General features: G+C 41.0%; 1 non-coding gene across 1 annotated transcript; it reads left to right on the top strand.

The window, feature by feature from the left end:
- The first annotated feature begins 4823 nt into the window (after positions 1–4823).
- Positions 4824–4907, top strand: Trnas-gga (transfer RNA serine (anticodon GGA)). Its single transcript is given in 2 exon segments — positions 4824–4863; positions 4873–4907. It is a non-coding gene; the product is annotated as a tRNA-Ser (tRNA).
- Positions 4908–7822: the final 2915 nt, after the last annotated feature.

The raw sequence follows: 7822 nt of genomic DNA, 5'->3' as shown, positions 1-7822 counted from the left end.
GCACTTATTACTGAATAAACGTAGGGGTTTCTGCAGCTATTCTTTCACTACTTTCGTTGGCACTATTCTCAGGCTCATATTAAATCTAGAGGTCACATTTCTGACATACATCAGCCACAATCTTCTTTAACATAGTCCTGTGTCCATAACTAAATTTCTTCTTCTAATATTACATTTAACGGATCAAATTGTCCCACGAACCATGTATGCTGCTGCATTAACACAAGTTCCAGTCACATTACAGTGACCGCCACCTACGTTCGACGTCATTGTGCAGTAACCACCCACAGATGGACAGGTAGCAGCACTAGCAATGGAGGGTATGTAAAGCGTCCAAGAGGGACGCGGGAAACGGTAGAGTCGTTGTCGTAACCAGGAAACTGAGTGATTTATCAGACATCCTAAAGGTTAAAGCATTTCCGAAACTGCTAAGTTTGTAAACCGTTCACGTACCACCGTAGTTGAAGTATATCATGCATGGCGAAATGGCGTTATTCAAAACCGCTGCCTCTGATTCACACGGGCCCCGGTTGAATGGCGGCTGCGGAGATGTTTACAGTCGAATAGAGTGCAAGAGCAATTGACTGCCACATGAACCAGGAGGTTACGAGCCTCTCCTCAACGACCGTTCAGGGAATGTTGCTGCGTATGGGCCTATGCAGAGGGCGCCTGTTCTTGCATCCATGCTGACAGCTGTTCATAGACGACGGAGGCTGAAACTTGCGTGTCAGTGCAGCAACTGAACGTCCACTGAGTGGCGACAGCTGAATCAAGTTTTATGCTCCATCCGACAGATGGCAGTGGTCGCGAATTATTCCTGAAACTATTCTTAGCAGTCAGTTAGTCAGTCTATTGTTTTTACGCTCAGTCGATTTTTTCAGTCGACTGAAAGAATCGAATGAAACTAGTGTCTCCGGCGATGTCAGCTATATAAACGTTGTCACTCATTCACCAGGTTTACGTGGGTGCATTCAATGCGAAACAACCGACTGAAACAAGTTTCTGTCGAGTGCGGCCGTTATATGAATGTTTCCGCTCAGTCTCCGGGCTTGAGTGATTTCATTTACATACTTTTCAGCCGTTTCTGTTATAAATGAACCATGAATGGGGCTGACAGCTTGTTAAGAGGCAATTACCTTATTCCAAGGAGATATGAATAAAAACCATATTTCTAAAACTATTTTCAAAATCTGTATATTTACTTACTTAAATAGTTGTGGCATTGATTGTCGGTTTTTGGCTGGGCTTAAAAGCTCAATATCTGCTGCTACACTGTAAATTTGTGTACATATAAATGGTTTTATTAGGTCGGTTTCATGTCTGTTTGTTCCGCACAAATTTTAGGATTGATTTTAATCTAACGTCCCGTTAAGCTAAAGTTATGAAACTTTCAACATAGCTCAGGCCTTGTTGAAGTTAGATTAAAATAAAACCTAAAATTTGTACGGAACAAACAGACAATGCAATGCAATGCAGAATCGATGACAACGCAATATTAATTAGCTTTCGAACTTAGTGTGTGGCCGAGGGTACTTTTTTCGGTCTGTCTGTCCCTTTGTTCCGTAAAAATTTTGCAACTGAATTTAAACTAAATTCTCGACAAGCTAAAGGCTTAAAACTTTCAACATAGCTTAGAACTGAATGACAATACAATATTAATTCGCTTTCTTTTTAGATGAGCGCTGAAGAGTAGTTGATGCACCACCGCTATTTCCCTGTTTTGCTGTTCCCGTCGTGAATGTTTCGCAGTTAAGAACGATTGTAGCTAAGCTTCCTTGTGAGCTCAATTCTCCCTAACTTTTGGAGTCGTAGCGTTTTCGCGATATGTACGTGGGGGAAAGAAATACAATGGTTGAAGAGAAACTGAAGTAAAGCTGCAATTAACCACATATCTATGTTGTAATTTCATCAAGATTTTTGAAAAATTTCACACACATGTGACTAAAGAGCAGAAAATAACTAATTAAAACCTATGTAATATAACACGTTTTTAAAACGGTCTAAAAAGTATTTAATGATCTCCCCTCATCCCATACAGATTCCTAACGCCATATAGATAGTTCTGAAGATTTGTGCTTGTGAGTTTGTAATAGAAATGATAATACTTGTAAACGTAAAACGGGAAACATGGGGCGCATGTAATAGATAGGAATGTAAAGAGTAGCTGTCGTTAATAAAACTCACAAAACATTTTATATTATTTGAAGTGCTATACAATTATTAGCGAATTGGGTGAACTATTCATGCATCAATTACTTACTGCATGCGTCCCATGTTTTGTGAAAGCTGTTAAAAAGTCACAAGCACATTTTTTCAGGACTATCTGTGTGGCATTAGGAATCTGTTTGGGCTGGAAGAAATTATTTAATACTTTTAGGCCCGTTTTCAAAAACGTGTTATATTATAAAGTTTTTTACCTAAATTATTATTTTTTATTGAAATTTATTGAAGCTGTATCTCTCTCTTCCCACCTTTTATGAGCCATCATCTATAATTAATTTTCGTTAAATAATGAGGTGACGTGAACATAAACAACATACGATACAGTTTTTTTTAATTGGTGACTTGATCATATGCATTTCAAGCACATACTGCCACTTGTAGGAAATATTTTTCGCGAAAAATATTTGTCATCATTTGTTAAATTCATTTGAATTTCTGTAACTGTTATAGTTTCGTATTATGAATCAACCTAGCAGATATTGTATATTGCTCTGAATTTATCTTGAAGGTCACGTCTTACTTCGTAATAGTTAGGACTACGTTTTCCTCATCAAGCTTATTGGTACATCAGAATCACTTCCAGCATTATTTGTTTCCATTTAAGTGGAACATATTTCAAAGTTTGCAGATTCTTACACCAGTGGAAACACAATGGTCTTGACGATGCAACTCGAAGTTACGCTAACGTTTCCATAGCCTAATACGTTTTTTGTGTATCGTGTGAATGAGGCTGAAATGGTTAATTAGTCCAGCTTTCGCCTAGACAAGTGAGCAGAAACCGCGTAAGAAACCACACTCAGGCTGACTGGCAAAAGAGATTCGAAGCGATATGGAATTAAAACGAGACTGCTCCCGCTTTCCCAAGTACAGCACACAACGGGCAGACACACTTTTAACGTAATATCTTAAAATTACTCATTTGGATTACGTTATAACATCTTGTACTCATGTTCTAATAAGCTGAGAACGTACTTGCTCGATGTTACTATGAGCATAAATATATTTCACTTAATTGGTTTAGGGAAGGTTATAATTTTCCAACATTATTTTCTATGAATTTTTGATTGATGTCGTAAAGCACAAACAGCATAGTGTGTACTGATTTTTTATGAAAGCGTAAAATATTATTTATATAAACTACACTTACAAGAGAAATCTTACGAATGTTTACGAAACTCTGTCAGATAGGAGTGGTATTGCAGATGGTTTATTTAACAGTGGACTTTCGATTAGCGTTTAAAAATATCATCTTCGATTTTACCCGCTTCCTCTTTTCTGTGCAAACATGTCTGGCCTTCGAAAAAACTCGCTTCGACACACAAATACTTTGCAGCAGCGTCAGACTAAAGTACCATGTATTCGTGGTACTTCTTCAAAAAATCTGTGGATCCGGGTTTTCCACTATATCTAGAACCTTTTTGGTCAAGTAGAGCCGCATGTCATCTTGCGCGCCGGCCGCGGGGTCTCGCGGTTCTAGGCGCTCAGTCCGGAACCGCGCGACTGCTACGGTCGCAGGTTCGAATCCTGCCTTGGGCATGGATGTGTGTGATGTCCTTAGGTTAGTTAGGTTTAAGTAGTTCTAAGTTCTAGGGGACTGATGACCTCAGATGTTAAGTCCCATAGTGCTCAGAGCCATTTTTGTCATCTTGCGCATTTGTAATTTCCGTTGATGTTGATTCATTGTTGTTTTCCTGAACCACAAAAAAGTCCAGATCTTCTTCTTCTCAACTTGCGTTTCACCGAACTATAAACCACAACTCCGTCATTGTCTGCAGTTTGACTGATCTCCACTATGAGCCCAATCAAAACGTTTTCAGCCCTTTCTGCTGCTCCGAAACCATACTTTTTCAACAGAGGGACCAAAATAGTCACTTTGGCACAGATGCCCGCGCTGTCTTCTTCATAAGGCGTCATGATTTCCGTCATGGCATTCAGTAGTATTTTCTCAAAGCGGTGCGTACATTAGTCGTTGGGTTGTCACTGTCACTGCTCTCTAGCATCCTTGAACTAATGAGACTACAGTGGAGGCCGTTGTGAACTGTTCCCCAGACAACCCTTCTGTCAACTCGAACAGAGGTTTCAGTACAGGAAGGCAGTCTTTCAAAATGCCCCACTCATCTCCTTTCAAAACTTCGTAGTTAACATACGAAAATGTCATTATGATGGCGTCTTTGTGCAACACTAAGAGCTGCGTCGTAAGAAACTTAGAGTTCCACCTGCTGGGCATCTCTAGCTCAAGCTTTAACAGCTTTTTTCCTTCATCCGAACTTGCAGTCTACCCATTTTGCCTTGGCCACTGTACTACTTTTGAAAAACCGTAAGATTTTGCTACATTTACGTCTCAAGGAGCTTAGTGCTGCAAATTCGGGATGGTTGAAAAGATGTGACACACCTAAACTCAGTGTGTGAGCAGCGCATCGCAAATGAGCAACATCTATTTTCCTTCCTACAGCCACCGTAACACTCGCGTTGTCAGTGGCAAGAGCAAACTGTCACCCATTCAAAAAGAATTAGGTTAATACTCTTGGTAATGTTTTCAGAAGTGTGTCGCTCAGCGAGGTGCACAGTGTCTAGAACAGCAGAGTGTAGTTTGTAGGCCGGCCTGGGTGGCCGAGCGGTTAAAGGCGCTACAGTCTGGAACCGCACGACCGCTACGGTCGCAGGTTCGAATCCTGCCTCGGGCATGGATGTGTGTGATGTCCTTAGGTTAGTTAGGTTTAAGTAGTTCTAAGTTCTAGGGGACTTATGACCACAGCAGTTGAGTCCCATAGTGCTCAGAGCCATTTGAACCATTTTTGTAGTTTGTACTGCTCAATAAATCGTGCTGTCACTGACAAAAAGACTTGCGTTTTATGTTGGTCCACATGTCTGCAGTCAGTGACTTGCTTTCAGCCAGTAAATCACTAATAACTTCCTTCACTTCGAAACAGAGGTCATTTAACTGTTTATTTGTCAGGGACTTCCTCGAAGGTAAATACCACCGCGGTTCTACTATCTTAACTGGCGTCATAAATTTGGTATTATCAACCAAAGAAACGGAAAAGTAACACTCGGCCGTAGTATCAACGAGAAGAATGTCAACGACTTCATTTTCACTACTAGATAGTTCTTTTACATTCATGGCACTAAAAATCGTCACCTGCCTTGATATTTTTCTCAGCGCTTGTGAGATTACCGTATTTGGACGATTAGAGATACTTTTACTACTGTTGTTTCTGTCATATTACTTCTTGTAAAATCAGACTGCATATTTGACATACTTGTTACATCCGTGAATGTAGCAGTGCCGACAATGGGAGAGGCAGCACATATCGTAGAGCCAGAGGTGGAAAAGGTAGATATGCTGCTAGCGGCGCATAGGGCAAGTTGACGGCCTGTTGGATCTTATGACACGGACGAAAAACAGAACCAAAAGCTACTGCAGAGGCCGGAACGACAGTATTACTAATGACAGGCGACAGCAGAGTGCAGTCGACAATAACAATTTGACAGCATGATCTATTGTTTCCTCTAAGACCTGAATGCACCAGTGATCAGACGTGTCCAATTGTCGCTCCTTTTGGGTGCTAGAGAGGTGCGAACTTGGTTATACTGTTACAGACAGTTTACAATTCTCACTGTGAAATCTGAGTAGTACTTTTTCATTCCTGGTAAATACAACTTAAGGTACCTTTCACAGACTGTGAAACGTAAACAGCATTATGTGCGTGGGTGTAATTGGTAATTATGTAGCCGGTGACGTAATTTTTTTTACAAAATATTTACCTTCGACACAAATATATTGCTGAATAAGTGTTTACGGGTTCGTTTCAAATTATTTTTAATTTGTGAATATCTTCGCACATTTTCTATAAAACGGAATGCAAACTGTAGTTAAAAACAAGCAAGGTTCCTTTGTTCTTCATGCATCCGTATGGGAACCATTACGCTCACCTTTGCATCCCCAGTTAGTCTTATGTTGTACAGTATTTTACTTTCGTGTGCAATTCATATCTGCTGGTCGCTAGTAGGCGTTCGCCAGCTGGCGTCGTCATCAAGCTAGGGACCGTGCGGAGTGGCCGTGCGGTTAGAGGCGTCATGCAACGGAATGCGTGGTCCTTCTCGCCGAATGTTCGAGTCCTCCCTCGGGAGTGTGTGTGTGTGTATGTGTGTGTGTGCGCGCGTTGCCCCTAGCATTAGTTACATTAAGTTAGTTTCAGTAGTGTGTAAGTCTAGGGATCGATGACTTCAGCAGTTTCGTCCCTTAGGAACACATTTGAGCAAGCGAGGGAACATTCTCAAGTCCCAACTGCTCACGGTACATCGTGTCTATAGGTCAACATATCGTCTACAGATTGTGTGCGTCCGAAAAAATGATCAGATTTTATTCAGATGTGCCGCGCTTTTGAAGTTTTTGTCTGGGGTCAGCTATTTAAGTGATGACAAGCCTACCCCAGCGATACCTCAGTTTAATTAGCTAAGTGTTAATGGCACCTAGAACAATGTAATCAGCAGCAGAATATGAATCAGTTTTAAAGGCTGAAATGAAAAATTACACCATTCAGTACACAACTGAATGAACATGTATAATCGTTATTTTAACTTTGGCACAATCCCTGCGATATGTTTTCACTAACTCGTGGTGGTATAATGTAACACTTATTTAGTCCAATTAATGCAGATACTGCATGTTGGTTTCACTCAGAAGAAAGAATGGAGAACTCAGTTAAAGCATTAAAAAGTAGTTTCAGTTGAAACAATTTATACATCTTCCTCGCAGATTAAAACTGTGTGCCGCACCGAGACTCGAACTCGGGACCATTGCCTTTCACGGGCAAGTGCTCTACCAACTGAGCTACCCAAGCACGACTCACGCCCCGTCCTCACAGCTTTACTTCTGCCAGTACCTCGTCTCCTACCTTCCAAACATTACATAAGCTCTCCTGCGAACCTAGCAGAACTAGCACTCCTGAAAGAAAGGATATTGCAGAGACATGGCTTAGCCACAGCCTGGGGGATGTTTCTAGAATGAAATTTTCACTCTACAGCGGAGTGTGTGCTGATATGAAACTTCCTGGCAGATTAAAACTGTGTGCCGGACCTGTACTCGAACTCCGGACCTTTGCCTTTCGCGGGCAAGTGCACTTCTAGAATGAATACATCGTTCAACCGACACTTGAAAGGGAAGAAAGAATAATTCAGTCAATATGCGAAGCTACAGCAGTATCAAATGTTTTCATTCATTTTCACCCACAGACTGCTCTCACTATGAAAAAAAAAAAGAATAACAATCCAGTCAACGCGTAAAACTACAACCGACTAACTGGACTGTTGTCGCAGACTGGTTTCATTCAAAAGAATGAACCAATAGTCTGGCCGATTGGACGACTTTTTTCATTCGGTTGCTCCCACAGACTAGTTTCATTCAAAATAATGTATGAATAATTTAACCGAAACGTAAAACTACAGCCGAATGAGCCGAGTGTGTTTCAGCAACCGAATGACTCGATTGTTTCCATTCTGTTGTTGCCATCACTAACGCGAATGGCATGAAACTTCTGAAACAATCCTACATGTCTCGCAGTGTTCTTTGCTGCAAAAGGTGGTTATTCGTGCTATT

The sequence above is a fragment of the Schistocerca nitens genome, chromosome 1 (genome assembly GCF_023898315.1).
Source record: "Schistocerca nitens isolate TAMUIC-IGC-003100 chromosome 1, iqSchNite1.1, whole genome shotgun sequence".
Taxonomy (NCBI): Eukaryota; Metazoa; Arthropoda; class Insecta; order Orthoptera; family Acrididae; genus Schistocerca; species Schistocerca nitens.
This window is presented reverse-complemented; position numbering and strand designations above follow the sequence as displayed.